General features: G+C 37.1%; 1 long non-coding RNA gene across 1 annotated transcript; it reads right to left on the bottom strand.

Moving 5' to 3' along the window:
• Window positions 1-11,705: 11,705 nt before the first annotated feature.
• Window positions 11,706-14,979, bottom strand: LOC140332553 (uncharacterized). Its single transcript, XR_011921167.1, has 2 exons — window positions 14,863-14,979; window positions 11,706-12,157 (listed from the first exon to the last, which is right to left on the bottom strand). It is a non-coding gene; the product is annotated as an uncharacterized lncRNA (long non-coding RNA).
• Window positions 14,980-19,954: the final 4,975 nt, after the last annotated feature.

Below are 19,954 nucleotides of genomic sequence, written 5' to 3'. Positions count from 1 at the left end.
TTTTCCTCTATTAACAAACAATAAACCATCACACTTGTCCTGGCAGCATCTAGCATGTTGTGAAAACCTCTCTTCAAATGTTAAAAATCGCCTTGTTTTTGACAGTCAGATTGAGTGGACTATATTTAATCCTAATTAATTAGAAATAAAGCCACCTAAATATGGCTTTTGGGTATTTGTTTCATGTTTTAAATAATATGGTTGCCTCCTTTATATAATTAAATATATCTAGATTCAGATAGTGTGAAAGTGAAACAATGACTATGCATACAGAGGAAAAATTAACATAATACATTTATATTTGTACAATGTATTTTATTTGTAGAAACCTGTAAAGTAGAGTATTGGGTTGAACCATTTTTGTTCATCATTTAGGGTAATACTATCATGATTGCTGATGTCTGCTACCAATTATGACTTAATTCTGAAATTGCACATTCTTATTACTTATAGGTCCAGTTGAGGTTTCTGTTTTCACAAAACTTGGGCAAATAAGTAGATTTTGGCAAAATGTCACCAAGGCAGTTCTATAAATTAGTGTCAGTAAGAAAGATAAGATAATCAAGTTTTAACCACTTGAGGAGATAATTGTAATTGATGCAAATATTTTTGGAAGCATCTCTCTGCCCCTTTAGCCTTGCTGCTGGGTCCCTGTTAGTATTACCTGGCACCTACCAGCTGTCAAAATAACAGCTGGGGATTGCTTTGTATTAAACAACAGAATCATCTGTCAAAATATAGCCCCTCCTGTGTAAAATAAAACTTGAACATAGTCTGCAAGTTTTACTGAGAAAATAGAATGCACCAAAGTATTTTTTTCTATTTAACCCCTTAATAACTCTTAGTTAAGGCTCTAATCATCTGTAAATAACAGCTTAATTTGCCTTTCTGTCACGGACCCTTCCGTGACAGAAGTTTGAGGATCTGTCAGACAAGCTGCATATGTGAATATCTGACAGCCTCTTTGATTTTACTTGTTTCTGTGTTGTTGTTTGTAAAGACCACTCCCCTTGCATCAGGTGCAGGTGCTGGTCATTACTGCTCCTCCATTTAGTCTGGCCTCACACTTCTTGCTGTGCGGTTGATATTCACTGCTGAGTTGTGAATAGCTGGAGTGTTGAACCATCCTGTGTTCCTGTTGATATCTGCTAAGATAAGTTGCTTTCCTTTTGGTGTATTGGTGTTTTTTTGTTATTCAGTTGTTTACTAGGCCTCAGGGAGACACTGGGTCCTTCATAGGGGAAGGAACCAGCAGTCTCAAGCCAGACACTACTGCCAGGGCTATACAGGGCTGGTAGGGCCTAGGTTCCTGAGTATGAGCTTTCCTACCATCAGGGGATGCTCATACGGTTAAGAGTTAGGGCCAGATTAGGGTGTCTGCAAGGGGTGACCATTCCCTTTTCCCTAGTCATTTCAGGCCTAGTAGTATATACACCTTTCTGTTACCCTCCCCTCCCTGTTATACGTGACACTTTCTTTTTAGCTAGTATTTTTTTGATAATTCCTTTATTTTATTTCTTTTTTTTTTCCACCATTTTTAATCTCCCATCTAAAGAAAAGAAAACAACACAGGTAAAAAGTAAATTACACTATTGTTTTCTTTTTTTTTTCTATCAACATAATTTTTGCAATACAATAAAAGCAAGTAGAGTTTGTCCCAATGTATGTGATCTGTGCTATAACAAGGTATATGCTACCTTTTCCTATAATATATATAGAGATATCCTAGGATATCCTATTAAATGACAAGTTATCATTGGATAAACAGGCCCATAGTGAAAATTTACAAATTGGTCTAGTTTATGGGGAGTAAACTAATACTAGAGCTCAGGTGGTTAAGGATGCAATGACCTTTTTTAAATTAGTTTTTTATTCAGTTTTCCAATAACATCTATGAAATGGCCCTCAAAAGGCTCCTTAGAATTACATAAGCTCTTTTTAACTATCCCACATCAGTTATTTTGTCAAAAAATGGCCTTGATTTGACCTTGGTATTTATTTTAAAGAATGACAAAAACAACCGAATGAAAAGAAAATACATGAAATCCACATGAGTGGAAAAGGAACAGAGTAACAAATAGATAAAAAGTATAGATCAGATCCCCTGCAAACAGAGTTGACTAGCTGCCATGGCCTCTCAGTGACACCTATCTCTTGCCTTGTACACAAGGGTGGAGGGTGGGCATGACTGAGTGCTCAGGGGACCAGGTAAGGTAGGAGTTAAGTTATTTTAGGAGGAGGGAAAGAAGGTCAGTAAGGTCAGTAGTAGGGATCTACGAGGGGGTGGAGAGGTGAGGGATGTAAAAAAAGTGTTATTATTATAAATTATTGTTTGGGCACATTAAGAACAGAATTGTCTTGTCTATATCATAAAAGTTGTGTATTTATTCAAAAATCTTCATAGAAAGTTACAGCAGCAGTTTAATAAAAATACATAAGTGTAAATATGTGTATGTGTGTGTGGTGACGCCCGATGGATGTGACGTCTCTCAATATAGTTAGGATGCGATATATACATTCCATACATTCAAATATGGTCATACATACGGAAACAGAGAATGAAAACAATATGCTAATACAGCTCATGAATATTTGCTACAGCCTTCAGGGCAGTCTTACACTCCAAAATAGCATCAACTCTGTCAAGTAAGATAGATAAACAACATATATTCTGGCCTTCATTTGTTTAACGTCACGTACATGAATATGACATCAAATAAAATTATAACCTGATCTAACAAGGAACTTGGCGTGGGGGAAGAGAAGGCAGAACGCCTGGGATTTTGAACATTCCAGCCACCTTACACCGTGGTGTTTTTGTGGTCAAATTTTGGGTTGAGAAGCAGTTGGGGTCCTCTAGAGCAGAGGCGGTGGAGTCATACAGTGATGGAGGACCCAGTGGTCCGTGGGAGTCTCCTAATATCTAAAAGGTAAAAAGAAATTGTCTCTTCAGTGTTTGTTATGGAGGGGCTGCTAAGAAGGGCTGTCATTTCCAAGGTGGGAAAAAAGGAAAACATATTGGCAGATCTATAGGTGGTTAAAGAGACGTGGTAAAATGCCTTTGAAGACCTGCAACCTCATTATTGGCAATGTTGAGGTCCTCGTTTATACAGTAGTTTAAGTTTTAAGAGGGGTAGTGGTAAAGGTATTTAGGGTAACATTGTTAGTATGGCCCTATAGCTGCTTTTTACATTTCCCTTATAAATAATAAAAGCTGAACTGTTTATTATTGAGTGGTAGTTAGCCACATTTAGCTAGACGAATTCTTGTAATGTTGAAGATTCAGTTTTCAGACAAGGCAGCTTTTAACTGTCCAAGAACAGGATGAGAGTATGAACGTTGTTAAAACACCCTATTCTAGTTGCATAAGCTTATCCTTAGTGGCAGGAAGCCTGCAACAGTGTTTTTCCTTTATTTTGCATAGCTGTTGTTATTTCATTTTCGTAAATCCACTGCAATGTGTGCTCATCAACTTATTACTTTTATTATTTTACCTATGCACAGTATATGATAATATATTGCACATAAAAGGAATTTGGAAAATCTTCTTTTAGCTTCATTTCATCCCATCTCTAATTTTTGTATTATAGTCAGAAGTCAATAATTCTGAATCCATTGATAGTTCTATCAGTTTACAGAAACAACTCCTGGTTTTCTTTCCTCTGCCAGACATCTTCCTTTAGAACGTATCATTAGTTTTCTTAGTAATGGTTACCGTGGTAACAGAGAGCGCACCAGGCCTGCTGCGAGCAAAGCCAGAAAGGCCACACCTGATCACTGTCTTTAGATTTAAAGATAGCCAAGAGAAATGCTTTTTTCCTGGCTGGACGGAAATGGCTTTACAAAAGGGACTATTATTATGACACTTGTCAGACTTGCAGGGAGTGAAGTGAGGACATCGGCTATTTCAAATGACCTTCTCCTATCTTATCTTGGTGAAATACAGGGATTCAGATGAATCTAGTATTTTAATCTCACCGGAAGATCAGTTACATGTAAAATAAAACTTGGATGAAGTTCAAGCCTAAATAAAACATAACATATATTTCAGAAAATGTATTAGAATATATTGCCTCCTCATGGAGACATCAAATGTAGGTTCATATTATGATACATGGATGAGTTCATCTGCCTGTAGAATAATTCCTTCTCTTTTCTCTTCTTTATAAAAGTTAATTTTAAGCTCAAACAGTACTAAGATAATAAACACAATAACTTTATGGTTGTTAAGAAATTGAAAAATACACAGCCCTCATGAATGCAATGAAATGTAACAGTTGTGCCCAAAATGGCGTCCTTTGACCTTGATGCTCATTCCTATTACCATCCAACAACACAAACTAGGCGCAGACCCTTTCGACTCATGAAATGAAACTTGCAGGTCCTAGGCACTTTGTTTTCTCCATCCCCTCCACTCTGCAGACGGTTACTGGTGGTCCATGACCATCCCATCGGCTTTTGACTTATTTTTTCTCTTAAAGATATTTCCTACTCTTCACCAAAGGTTGGTACTGTGGCAGAAACTCTAGTTTTAAAGTTAAAAGAAGTACAAAATGAAGACTAACATTTGAAAAAAAAATTTAAGAGTGACTTTCCTCCCATGACCTATTTATCAATCATTTTTATCTGCTCCAAAATTTAGGCAGGCTCAATATATAACATAATTTTCAAAAATGCCAAATAAATATTAGAGTTAACCATAATTTAAGGGTCCTAAGTAACTAACTAGGGGTACATGTTTTCCCTACAAGTTACCTTGGTGTTATTTAAGGGAAACGTTATCTGTAATAAAGCAGTTCCAGGATCACAATATTGTACTAGATATACTTTTAAATGTGAGAGGCTTAACAACATATGTGTTGAAAGTGATTTATGTAAAAAGGAGGAAAATATATTTCCTTTTAAATAAAAGTTTTAAAAATAATACACTGTGGATGTATTTATCCATGTTAATTTTTCTGGCATTTCTCTTGATTACTGTTTTGAATGTTAGCAGTGATGGATTCATTTTGTACCTTGGGTTTATACTCAAAGTCGAAGTCAAAGCAGGTTTCCTTTATTACCAGGTAATAGGCACCTTGGTTTGTATTTGAGTATTTACATGTTGCAATACCCAGCTATTGACTGCACTTTGTTTGATTCAGCATTAATTTACCATCCCCTGGGTATAATTGAAAGTTGTATTGCTCAATCACAAAATAAAATATTTTGTAAAAAAATTGACTTACTTTAAAACCTTCATCCAGTGTCCTATGTGTATTTTCACAAAATTCCCAATGTTTCCTAACCCAAATTTTTTTAAGCCCTCCAAAGTGAACTTTACATTTTTTTTGCTCCAGTGATCACAGCTTGTTTTTGTAGCAACTTGAAATAAACAGTTTTATTAGCATTTATTTTACCTTGGTAATATATTTGGTATATAAGCTTGTGAACATTTTATCTGATCATAACTGGAACTTCTTTTAATAACGTATCCTGATTAGAAGTTATTTTCCCTTTGCCAGTGTTATATGATATTTTCATTTGATCTTTTCTTTTTTGATTTGCAGAGTAAACATTCTAATAATTACTAACTAACATTCTTACATTCTCATACCTTCATAGTAGCTCATTTTCTAAATGTTTCCAGTCAGTTATAGTGTGTACATCTGGTTAATGATGATAATGATTATTTTTATGTAAAATATCTAACTGTTTAAAAACGATTGCCCAGTTTCTCAATATCCAGCACTAAGTCTTTGCATTGCTCTGGCAAAATGATAGAAATACACTGCAATATGGTAGAAACCCTTGCTACTTCAATATTTTCTTTTTTTAACGGCAGTAATAGATTTTACCACTTGTATTGTATTCGTTTTTTATTGTATTAGTTGTTTTTGCACACTATTATTCATGTAAAATGTATTTTTTTTCAATTTGGCTACATTTTTCAACCCAAGGAAGGACTGAATTATGGCTTATGTCTTATATATAACTTCATAAATTTAGAGACATCTTTTCAGGATAACTTTAAATTGGAGTAGTAAAGGCTTTTAGTTTGCCACTTATAACTTCATACTTTCAACTTTTACTGTTCTGTAAAACCAAACTATTTTGGTATGTTGCGATGATTGTATAATAGTATGATTGAGACATTTGAACATTGACTGTAATGTATTTATAATTTATATATAATTGCTTTCATGTGCCTTCAAAAATATTTGAGTTGGATGGATCTTTTACCAATTTTCATTACTGTAATGGGTTTCTATGGGCAAATGCAAATGCTTTTGAAATCAGTTTGGGAGACTTCCAGGAACATTCACAGTTATGTGCCAGTGTATACTACCTGCGGTTGAGCTGCTTCAGCTTACATTTAGCTGGATTTGTATGAGGAAAGAAGCAGTTCTGAAATAAGAAAATACCCTAGTTCTATAATAGACTAAGCCTCATGGCGATGCCTTGGGAGGGGGGGGATATGCCCTGGTAAGAAAAGGTAAAAAGAAAAAAAAACTTTTGTGACCAGGGTATTTTGAAAGATTAGGTCAAGTGTGTCCAACTCCAGTCCTCACGCCTACAATCTTGGCCACATACAGACCAGGATTTTTATACAAATAGTCATTTTCTTATTCTTTGTAAACTATAGCTTTCTAAATATACTTCTATCTGGTAAAGACACACGAAGATACTATGACTATGCTATATGTTTGACCTCAGACTTGGAACTAGGAGCACACACAGTTGCACAGCTCTGTTGTTCGCTTAACATTCTTGCTGCAAGTGGCATTTTTCACATGACCTTAAAAAGACACATTGCTCTCACATGGTTTAAAATTGTTCTGATTCCTGGATTTTTTTTTACAAGCATCCCTATATCCTGGTTGTATTGTATTATACTGTCAGTGTATTGTCACCAGGAGGTTCTTTTTATGCGCAGTGGTTCTATAATTCTTGGGACACTTCACCTTTTCTTCTTCTTTGTACTCTTTTAAATTTTGGCAGCAAACATACCAACGATTTCAAATAATCGTAAAATAAGGTGCATTTTAATTGAAGGGATAAATATTAATTAGCAGATTACAGTGGCTGCATATAATGGTTGGTCTGATAGCTTTCTGGCTGACTTTCAAATCTTTTAGAAAGTAATGAAGAAAAATGGCATTCATTAGAAATGTTACTTGTTGTCTAATTGTGTCACTTTGGTCCATCTTCAGATAGCTGTCATCTTCAATCCAAGGCCCACCCATCACAGCCTATACCTTGCTCTGAAAGAAAGTTTGCTTGTTACTAAAGAGTATCTTGTTCTTCATCTCAAAAAGAGTTAGGATTCCTGTCTCTCAGGCCATGAAATTGCCTATTTTCCCTGTGAAATTTCTCATCTTCGTTCTTTGATTTGCCACAAGATGTCTATCACAATGTTCCAGGCATTTATATAGTGTGTCTTGGGGACATGGTAAGGCTTTTGTAGAAACATGTTTAACTATGTCGTTTCCATCCTTTCTATTAAAGCATGAAATGTGTTACAAGCTACAATGCTATAAAAAAAAAATCACAACATTTTTAGAAAAATGTATTCATATGTAAAACAAAATTACTTATCGCTCAAAAACAGATAAACCTAATGATAATGCTAATAATATTGCTGGTAAGAAATAAAATTCCTGTTGGAAATGTCTTTCCAAAAGATCTTTAAAGATCAGCTGAGGTAACTCCTACATACCTACTAAAAAACTAGACAGAAGTAGGAATTGTTGTGAACTTCATCAGTGACAGACAAATGTAAGGTTGTGTCTGATGTCTGGGACTATATGAGTATCTCCTTACATGCCTATTTCTTTTGGTGGATTTGTAAGCACCAGAATTTCACTGGAAGGGGCTGCCTACACTGAATGCAATTATAGATTTTTATGAAATCTACACTCTGAGAACACCGGAGAACACTCGGAGAATACCGTTGTCCCCACTATTTTTACCAAGCCAAGGCAATGTCAAAGTTAATATTTGCTGTTACATGGTATTTAAATGTTACCATTTCACCATATCAGTTATGACCTAAATTAAAGCAACATTTTATTATTAGTTTTAGAATGTCCTGCAGATCAGGTTTACTGTATTCTGAACATACAAGGTTCAAATGCACAGAATAATGGCTATAATTCTTTAACAAAATTGTGATATATTATAAAAGGAATGTTTATATTATAGGAACAAAACAATATTTTAAAGAGTTGGGGAGATCAAATAGAACTAACTGCAGAATTACTCATACCCCTCCTACTAACTTCTAACAGAAATACCTGCTTATTCATCCAGATTGCTTTATAGAGTATCATCAATGCATCATATATAAATATATTTTTAAATATAAAATGAACAAAAATATAAAAATAACAAAAATAAAATGTTTCACACTTAAATGATGTAGCAGCTTAAAATGTTAATATTGTTCCAGGTAAATGTAACTAAAACCATTTTACTTTATAAACTCAATAATGCAGAGCTTTCATAACTACAGTACAGAGTAATCAGAATAATGAAACATTGTAGCAGTTCTGTTGTTCCTGGTAATCATTTTTGTGCATTTATATGTGAGTTATAAATGAAGTGAAAGAAATATATTACATCTGCTAACTTGTTATTAAAAACATCACAAAAGTACTCATTCTTCTCCAATATATGAGTGACAGCTATAGTTATAGCATTAAAAACAAAGTAATTGATTGGTTCTTGATATGCCTGGGATTTCTCTACTTGAGATGTCAAGCAACATCTATAATAAATACAATTGCATTATTCTGAACTGTTACTTACTGAACCTAAATATTTAGCTAGCTGCAAGTATACCTAAGAATTCTATAAGGTTTATGCCTACGCAAAATAGTCTCAGCCTGTGAAGTGCAGGAGACAGAAAATTGCCGCCAGTGGCTATACAAAATGTTCAGCAGGTAGACAGTATGACCAGCTTTAGTACAGACTTTGGAACTGCATTATACATCTAAACGGTCCACAAAAAGATTTTTATAAAATGAAATGCACAGTAATGCACAGTACCCTGACCTGCTTAGCAATGAATGTAGCGGAAAGGCACCACTTATTGCTTCCCTATTTGGACCAAGAACTGACCAGGTGTTCCATTTTAAATAAACTCGATTGCAACAGATCACATGGACTGGTATAATTTTTCAAATATAAGTCAGAAAAGAAAGTATAATTCTTAATTGTTCTGGGATTAATGCATCAATGAGACACGTTACTTATGGCTTCATAAATGGATGAAGGGGTATTTTGTGAGTACAAGACTACATATGTGTGTTTTTTATAATTGTATAGAATCAGACTTTATGTCCCATATTTAGCATAGGCAATTTTCTCTTTTGGGTTTACTTCCAGGCCTTATTTATAAAACATAGCAATCAAAGTGGTAAAGATGTGACACTACAAAAAAAAAATCTATAAAGCAACACCCATGGCCACTTTTGGCCACATGCAGTCTTGATCACACTCCATGTGTTCTGTGATGCCTTTATGGTGGGATAACCAAATAATGTAAAATTTACACAATATTTTGGCGATTGCACAATTTTTCCAGTTCTAAAACGGGACTGTTATTTCCTAATTTTGTGGTTTCATTGCTGACATACTTGCATACTAAGCTCTGTATAGAGCTCTCCTTCAGTACTTTGTCTCTGCTCCTTCCCAACCCAGCTACAGCAGGTGAGTTAATTTACAACATTGTATCTATCTATCTATATATATATATAATTATTAATATTATTATTAATAATTTTGGAAAGGTAGAAAAGGGACATGTTAAAGAAAGGAAAAGGTAAACAGTCTAGTTCTCTCACTTTACTGCTCTCTATTAGATTTTCACCTTCTCCATGTTCAGGTGTTGCATCTTTTGTCTGTTTACCTTTTTCCACCTAGACTTTTTGGTTCTGTTCCCCATTTTCAGTCCGCTTACAGCTATGTCTTTGCTTCATTGTTCCTACTTAACTCATGTGTCTCTTGTCTGCCTCACTATCCCCACCTAACTTGCATGTCTCTTGTCACTTTTACTGTGCCTGCTGACCTGCTGTGTCCCAGTCTTGCCTTCTTCATTGACCTCACTAAGCTGTTGGGAGTCTGCCTTCCTTTATTGCCCCTACTCAGCATTTGTGTGCCTTGCTTGCTTATTTTTGCCCCACTATGAGTCTATGCTCTTCTTCAATGTCCCTACTCAGCTCTTGTGTCTCTGTTCTGCCACTATGCCCCCACTCTGCCCCTATATATATGCTCTCCTTTACTGTCCCCATTAGGCCCTCGTGTCTTTGGTCTGCTTCACTGTCCTCATTCAGCTCCTGTGTCACTTCTTTCCTTTACTGTCCCACTGAGCTCCTGTCACTTTGGTCTGCTTTGGTGTCCCCATTTATCCCCTTTATCTCTGCTCTCCTTCTCTGTCGCCATTCAGCTTCTGTGCGTCTGGTCTTTTCTAACACAAGGCATCTGGAAAGTAACAGTTAACCACTTGCTTTTTTTGCAAACACATGTGCAGGTTTACTGTTTTTTGTTCATTTGCAAGTGGCACTATTCAACCCCTGAACACTACATATAAAGCCTGTTTTATTAAAGCTCTTCAAGACTGGAGAGGATACAGTGAATCTGGGCGATCCAACAAACCTGGAATTAATCTGGTTCAGGATTGAAAACACTTGCTAACAAATAGCAAATTACATTTAGGAAATCCATTCAGGTTTGCTGGATCACTCAGCTTCACTGATGAAAGTGTATCTTTTCCAGCCTTGGAGAGCTCTAATAAATCATGCCCATAGAGTCCAAAAAACGGCATGGAACAGACATTTGCTAAACTAATTTTGCAAGTAGTTTTGAGAAACAAAACCACTTGCAAAAACAGCTAATCTGAATCTAGCCTTGTTGTTTTCACCTAGTTTTAGTGTATGTGCACTTTTACACTGTGGACACTAATCCCCTATGTCTCTGATCTTTTTTACTATCTCTACTTAGCTCATGTGTCTTTGCTTTCATTTATCATGTCAAGTTTTAAAATTGTGTATGGCCATGAAACAGTGAAACACTATGATACTGAAAAGTGTCCATAGATGACTCTTTGAAAACATTTGCAGTCCACTAGTTTAGAGTTAATCCTGAGTAATGGCCCTAAAATCATTCCTACCACTCCAGCGTGATGCCTAATATGTGTTGTGCTTTTGTTGTTTGCATACACATGAAAACCTACATATGTACATTACTTTGTAGTGTGCTGTTGTAATATGTCAACGCTATATAAATACATTTTAATAATATTATGTTTGCATTTGCATGTGTGTTTGCCTTTTAACATTCTTTTTTTTACAATAGTATTGCTATGACATTTTGGCTTCCAGCTATCCTGAAGGATTTTAGCTGGTCCCAGGCTCCAGGGAGCTTCAGGTGAGCTTGAGGACTGTTTCAGAGACACATTGCCACTACCACAAAAGTTTTAGAATGCTGGATCACATCTACATCTACAGCCAGGAGCCATCCCAACCCATCATTCACCTATGTATCCTGGAATGGAAGGTGTTACACAGCGCCTAAATCTGCAGAAAAGTTGGTATGAAAGTTGCCAGATACCAAAACCAGCAGTCCAGTAAACAAGAAAATAGACTAATCCTCTATAATAATCAAAGGCAGTGAAGAAGAAGGCAAGTTAAACAACACTACACATTTGGCACAACAATCTATGATAGAATTGCAGGTTTTTATGAAGAAAATAGAACAACATAAAAGGCTTTGTCAGTGAAAGTCCTACAAGTAAACAAAACATTTTACTTCCTTAGAATATCTGATACCAAATTGTTCCCAAGTGCAGCACATATATTGAATTCTGGAGATCATGATCCCTTGTTTCTTCATTTTTTACTAAAATACTCTTTGCTTCTTGCTATTTAACATCAATCTCAGACGCACAGTTTTCTTAGCATGTCACAATTTAATTAAAACATTTTATCACCTTGCAAACCAATGATTTATTGTCATTTTAATTGATAGTGTCAGCCTAGAGTTTGGTGTTTCAGTGACACTGGACTGCAGATTCTGATGACAGTGACATCTTTAGATATGGGGATTGCTTAGCAACTAGTACAATTCCTTTGATCTGCTGTGCTCTTTCCACTGCTGCCAGAAACTTTTCAATAACCTATGGAAGAGAAACATTTTTGTATGGTAATGTATGAGAAAAATGAAAGCCATGTAAAAGATATCTGCTACATTTACTGTACCCAAAGCTGTGTCTATATTCTAAAGAAGAACTCTGGTATTCTAAAGAAGTACTTTGGATCCAGTATTGTTTTAAATTGTAAAACATTCAAAACATAAAAAACAGCTATTGAAGGCACTTAGAAAAGTATTGCTATGAAGTATTGATGTAATTTGGCTTCAATATATTATAAAGAACTTCCTGTGAGTGATGTTTGATGTCCTTGCCAAAAGAAAGATTTTTATTGTAAAACCAGAGGACAAGGTTACTGTGTTATTTAAACACAGGGAAATAGAACAATCACATTCTTACTAAAGAAACTGCTATTTTTCATTATATAATATAATATAAGGAAAAGGGCGCCTTTGCTGGAGCACCTCTGCAAAGGAAAAGGAGTAGAGACGGAGCAATGAGATGTAATATAGCGAGAAATACTTAAAAGAGAAAAAAGAGAATAGGGGGACAAAAGGAAAAAAGAAAAACTATACCTATTGGAGGAGAGCACTTATAAGGCATCAAAAGGAGAGGAAAGATCTGTTTTTAATGTTTTCAATCCTGGACCAGATCCATTACAGGTTTGCTGGATCACCCAACTTCACCAACCAAAATGTATCCTCCCCAGCCTTGGAGTACCTAAATCATGCCCATTGTCTGGGTCCCCTCCTCTGTGTTTAATGGGGCCCGGTACAGAGGTACCCCTTGTCTGCCTCTTCCTGATGACAGCTCTGTATAAAGGCAACCAACTGCAACTTTTTATTTTTTTTTAGATAATGTGGGAAAGACTAGAACTCCTTTCAGGTTTTACTATAGCCATAGGCTCCACTGGATAGATACTTGCTTCCTGTCTGGTTAAAATGTTGTCTCACCATAATCAGAGGTAGAAGAAACTCTCTAACAGCAATACATACAGCAGTCATTTTTTAAATGTTAAGTATAGGGATGTTAGAATCTCTGTCCATTTTCCTGCTGCAAATTTTCCTTCTGTCTGATGAAAAAAAATGTCTCCATAAGAGGAAGTCAAGACACCTTTCTCTAACGATGCACCATCCAATTTTATAGTTTCCTCATTCTATCCAAAACTGAAAAATAGTTATAAATATAGTTATAGATATACATTACCATTAAAAACAGATTATCTTTGGGGTTCCAAGCAGCTAGACTCCCACTGTTTGCATGTTTTTGTTAAGTAATGTTAAGCATTAAAAAAACTAAAGTATAAAATCATTTGTTTTATAACATGGAGACAGAATCATTAATTACTGCTGGTAGGATGCTGGTTTTGTTGCTTTTTTAATTCTTTTTGCTTGGGCAGAGAAAGTGAAAGCCTGTTTTATTGTGAATGTGCATTTTCTATACAAAATTTGTTGCTTTTGTGCTGGCTGCTCTCAGAGCTTCTCTAAAAGATAATTTCCCTCTGAGCCAATCACTCTGTCAGCTTTCCTCCATCCAAATATTTTCTGTCTATGTCACATTGGTTTACATTTTACACAATATTGATTGCTCTCTGCTCTGGGGTATGTGTGCTTGTGTCGTATTCTCTTCCCTCTGGTTCTCCTTCCTCGGCGTGTTTGTTTTCCATTTGCAATGGGAAAGAAGACAGAAGCCACAGTCACAACACTGGCATGCTCTGCTGACTTTGAAAAAGAAGCTGCCACAAGCTACATCAGCTTTTAACTCTTTGTGGGGGATCTTGCCATTTACAAAGCAAAGATTGGGTTAAATTGAATTGTCTACACACATATGCTTTATGGCAAATGATACTAAGGTTGTTAAAGGATGTTACAGGCTCTGGAGGAACTGTAATTAATCCCATCTTCAGTGAGCCAGGGTGCATTCTATTATGTTCTAGTCATTTCTAAGCAAGCTTGGTACAGGCTTGCAGCCACTGGAAATCATATATCAATCCATAGCTGGCACTAAAGTTAGACAGCCAGTTAATGACCATCTTCTTCAGCTCTGTGCTGTTGTATGCAACACCAGGGCAGCAACATCTAAAAATATACATTTAGGGCTGGTTTGTAATTGCAGAAAATGTGCTGGTACGCTGGATACTTTTGCATGCCAACGCATCTCTTGCATACATAATTAAATTCCTATACATTTGGATTCGCCTGTTACTGAAACAGTAAACAACTGTACATTTTGACATTTTTATAGGTTGGTCCACTCAATAAGTCAAAGTTTCAAGTAAATCATTTTATCTAAATTTGCATGTAAAAGATAAATGGTGGCTGTTTTACTTGTCAAAGGATTTGCATTTTTGCATTTTTACTTCTGAGATTTACCAAGCTTTGCACGTCCTTGTCCAGTGCACCCAAAAACCTGATTTTTTGTCTTTGCTGCTGTAAAGTAACAGTTGTTCCTTTAATCTATTGCTGGGCAGGTAAAGAAAAAGCAGATCACCTTTTCTCTGTGTGACTCTGCTCTCTCCTTCTGTCAGGATGTTGCTACCACATGAGCACTGTATCACAACTAACTAACCCTTATACTGCTTATTCCATTTCCAGTCTGAACTCTGATGTACAGAAACTGCAAAATTCTGATGACAAATCAACGTTACCCATTTGAGTCCCATATATTTGTCTGGACTTAGACTGTATCCATATAATATTTTTAAACAATACATTTGTATAAGAATGGCATACCTTTAATCCCGCAGATCAGTCCATCTGTCGGGAGGTTTCTTCGTGTGGGTCCTGTGTCATCCTCACATCTTCTTCTCTCTTCTTCCGGATTCTTCTTCCTGCGTCACACGATCTCACACTGCGCAGGCATGAGATCGGGAAAAAAGATTGCCGATCTCACTGGGCATGCGTGAGATCAGCAATTTTTTTCTATTAATGAAAATGCTCCTTCTGTGCATGCCTGAGATCAAGGCATGCACAGAAGGAGCAGCCAAGAGCCTCATGGGATGCGTGATGTAGGTATCCCTGGAAGCTTTGTGTTCCTTTTCTGTAGTGATCGCCGCAGCGACCTCACAGAAAGGGGAGCTGCTGCACACTTTTTTTTTTAAAAAGGTGTTGCGCTTTAAAAAAAATAAGCAAAATTATTAATTTAAATAAAGGGGTTGTCTACCATTTTATGTAAAGTAAAACTTCTGAATTTTGGTACGCTTTAAGTTTTTGTGCAACTAAATTCTATGTCTCCTGGTATATAAAGTTAATAGGAAACATAAGATAATAAATAAAATTAATACATAATAAGATAATAAGTTAAAGATAGCATGGGGAACATTAGTAGAAAACTCAACCAAGTCTTTGGGGGACAGTTACCAGACCTCTCCCAGATGTCAATTATGTTAGAAATTTATGTCCATTACATTTTTTTCTCAAAGAGCTTCACTTCCTTAATATATATTTCCTAATCTTGAAGAACCCTGTTCCTAAACTATTCCTGTTAAATATGACTATAAATATGTATGCATATGCTGCCAAAAACCTAATTTAGCAGAAACATCCCCTGATGTCTCCTGGGAAATCACCACTTTGGGATTCTTGATCTCCAGGGTTCTTTTCTGGTTCTATTATGTGATGACAGGGTGGTCAACAAAAGGAACCACTGGGAGCTGTGGGGGACCCAGGAGATGAACACTCTTGAAGGAGTTGGTTTCCCAGTGAAATTTAGGAGATGATTCCTACTGAATGAAATAGATGGAAAGGTAAGCAGTGAAATTATTTTATAGAGACAGCTTTCATTTTGAAATAAAGCAATGTGACAGAGTTGGTGTGTATAGAAGTGTATAAGCAAAATCGTTGGTCAACAAAACACACAAGAAAAGAGTGTGTAAGGAATCAGCCGTGGTATTTATAGATTGGAGGCTATTGCTGGACCTGACACTTACACAGAGTTATTGCTGGGGGTTGTTATTGTTGACCCTGACACTTACTTGGTGTTATTGCTGGGCTGGCTCGGCTGCCAGCAGATAATACAAGTGTTGTCTACTGTTGTCATGACTGTGGCATATAAGAGCCTTTATTTTAATAACCAATGCCACACTCCCCCTTTTACCCCTCCCCTCTTTTCCTATAAACACTTTAATAATTATTACACACAACACCTGCGGGTATGGTGAATATGGCCTTATGGTCGTCTATTAACTTTTAAACTTTGTAACATATTAATTTACAACGTTATTTACAACAACTCTAATTTACTGAACATAAGTTGTCCAACACACACACAAGTGGCAGGTCCTCCCAATCCTTACACTTTACCCCTTTAAACCTATATTTACGTTGCATTGATATATGTGCCTCTTGCTCCCAAGCCCCACTCCACCACCTCAGGAACCATATCAATCCCACAACCAACCAAACATTAACCCTTCAACATTACTGTTAAACCGACCTGGAGACCCCATACCTTAGATGGCTCTCCACACACCATCACTTTTAACAAAACAACTTCCCAAACATACTGCCACCTGAGGACCTCACACCCTCACAGTGCCACAAGAGTAAAACCTCCATACCCGCAGGGCCTATTGAATGCCCACTTGTAACCCTAAACACCACAGGTCAATCCCAACTGCATTCAGGTGAACCCCATCTCTTTGCAAAAACTGCCCACCATCTACTTCTCTACGCCGGATGACAATGTCCATGTTTCTGGCAATAAACCTGTCCTCTTCCCGATTACCCTTGGTCCTTGCTTTGTTTAAACGGTCCACCAACCGCGCCAATCTCCACCGAGCCCTAGGCATGATCTCGGACTAGACCACAATCAGATGTGGGAATGCCGTGCGCAAACGCAGGTAATCCCACTTGATGTTTCTTATAAGCTCCCTCATAGATCTTACCCCAATGATCCTCTGGGCCCTGTGGTTTTACAATCCAAATCCTCTTGAAGCCCTGTCCCCACCTTCCCCTCCCCCCCTGACCCCCAGCCAAACCCTAACGCCTTCCCTACCTGACTAGCAGCCACTAAGGCCTGCAACAATGCCCGCACCCCCTCCAACACCTGTGGCACACCTCCCCACCCCACAGCCCTTGCCAATGCATCCTGACCACCATAAGACATTCCCTGACCCACCCAGTCCCCAAAAGGCCCACACACAGCCCCCCACCCCCTGCCAAATCCCCCCAATTGTCTTACCGCTATAGGGGCACCCTGGACTGCCTGAAGGCCCTGTGGCTGGAGCTCCAGTGGCTGCCATCTCCTCACTGCTCTCCGAATCTTCTTCCGCTGCAAGCTCCCCTTCCAAGAGCTTTTCCTGAGCCCGCCGCGTCTTCACACCGTGCCTCCAATCTCCCCGCTGCCTGGGACCAGAACCACCAGCCACCCCCGAAGAAGTGCCGGCGTCCGGAGCGGACTCCACTCCACCCCGGTCCCCGACTCTCAAACTCCTCAAACTCCTCTCCTCCTCTCTCCTGATGAGGCCGCAGGCTCCCGTGTTTCAGAAGACCAGGAGCCCTGTGGAATTCCTGTGAGTCTCAGGACTCCGCTCTCAAGAGCTTTGTCTAGGAAGGGGACCCCCCCCCCTCCGCTACTCCAGCAATGCACTGTTTTGTGTAATCAATGCCTTACTATAGATGAAACAAGGTAGATGGCAGTGGTGGGGACAGGATAATGCTTTTATCATTGGAGAAGGGGAAACTCAGATGTAAGTCTGACATAATGTTCAAGGTAAAATTTAAAGTAGCTAGCCAAGATAATATAATGCAAATTCTGATTCCTCATTTACACTTGGTGCTTTAACATTCACATTATGTCACCCCTTAAATGTGTGTTACAACCCATTCATTTTGAATAGACTGCAAATGGAAAAGAATAGGAAAAAAACAAACATGCAGCATTTGCTTTCACAGCGAATGGAAGTGCTACAACACATCAGCTTCATAATGAATAGTTCCAAAATGTACTAACGTGAAGTGTGCTAATGTAGGCTGTTGTGATGTGCGGATTACCCAAACATACCTCATGGTGCTAGGCTAGGTATCAATTAGCCTTTAGTTCAAAAAAAGAAAATGAAATATGGTGAGACATGATGAGGCTATCCAGCTTTTATATCCACATCTTTTTTTACACTGTTTTGCCTTATTAGCACCCTAGTACGAAGATGAAGAATCAGACCAAATTTGACTAGAAATGTTGCTCCAGTGGGTCATGGCATAGGAGAACAATCAGCCCCACTGTTGTAAAAATCCCAATCTAATAAAACCCAGCCTACACTGCATTTTTGTTTTTCCATGATACTTGTTTTTTCAGCTGGCTTACGTTGCTTTCATTTATTTCTACAAAACAAATGCGTTCATGTGCATGTTATCTGTGTGTCCATAAATTTCTGTGATGTAGAAAATACAGTTGTACTTAATCCCAGATTGAAAAAAACATGTAGGTTGTTGTTCTTGGTCAGGCAAGCTGCTAATCTTGGTATGAAAGTATTTGGCCATCTGAAGATTGTTACATGGATTTGTAGCACTTTGCAATGAGTGTTCTACTGATGGGTATTTTGCTTCTTAATGTGCTAGTGAGGTAATGACAGTCATTTACTTTGTTAGAATTTTATTTTAGATTATAGGAAATCTTTATCTATAACAGTGCACTGTGCAAATTGTTATGTTTAAAAAGATATAGTATTATTAAAAGCATTTTGAGGAAAGAAAATATTTTTTATAGGCAATTTTCGCAATGTTGTCTGTACTGTAAAAACTGTAATTTGGAGCGAAATTTTAGCCATGAGCCAAAGTTTGGCCATATTTGATTCCTAGAGAAAATAACAAAAATATAATAATGCAGTTTACAGCAAATGTGCCTATAATTTGATCCTTTAAGAAATGAATTTAGTAAAAGGTTTGGTGAAAATTCTAAAGCTACTACAAGGTTCAAGGAACATTCTTAAGGATTGATTCTAAGAGAAAATAACTCAATATATATATATATGTCAAAAACATTCTTTTAGAATGGGAAGGGAATGGGAAGGCGGAAAGACCTGCAAGTCAGAATAACTGGATGTAAGAATTAGCAGAAGAAAAATAAACTAATTAAGTAGAAATATTTATAGGAATGGCAAGGATTTGTTTAGAGAAAGTAATAGGATGAACACAAGGCATTATTGATAAGGGATAGATCCACTGATATTTAAAAGCAAAGGGTAAAGGAAGAGCAAGTTGAAAGCTTAAGGTAGACAAGAGAAGATTGGTGGTTTTAATAAGTAATAGTGCCCATTTTTTACCTTAGCAGCTGGAATGCGTTCTACATCTGGATGGGTATCATTGTTATATATGAAGTTTATAGTAAATTTGACACCTGCCAAGCATCCCAGCACTAACAGGATGGAAAATTACAAATTATCATAATATGCAGTTCTACCTTCAATGTCACATACTGCATTGCTTTCTTCTCTGCTTGATTTTAGTTCTTTTCTAGGTATTGATACTATCTGTGATCCAAAACTATTCAGTTTTTCTCCTAAATTCACTGTATGACTTAGACGCATTTAAAAAGAAGAAGAAATACAAATCTGTTTTAGCCCTATAGACATATGTTTTATGGTCTATGTATTATTATTTTACTGCATGTTCTGGATGTACAGCATATAAATATATATATATATTAAAACTGTGCCTAAGTTACAATTTAGGATTTTGTCTTATCTGTATAATTTTTAACAAAACATTAAGACTCATGTACCCATGAACCCTCAGTGCTTATTGCAGGTGCTGGGCACTGTAATTGCTGCAGCTATACAAGATCCAAAATAATAATTATAGAATTTGGCACCTAAACGCTGTGCTT

The sequence above is a fragment of the Pyxicephalus adspersus genome, chromosome 6 (assembly GCF_032062135.1).
Source record: "Pyxicephalus adspersus chromosome 6, UCB_Pads_2.0, whole genome shotgun sequence".
Taxonomy (NCBI): Eukaryota; Metazoa; Chordata; class Amphibia; order Anura; family Pyxicephalidae; genus Pyxicephalus; species Pyxicephalus adspersus.
The sequence above is the reverse complement of the archived record's forward strand: the minus strand, read 5'-3'. Positions and strand labels throughout refer to the sequence as shown.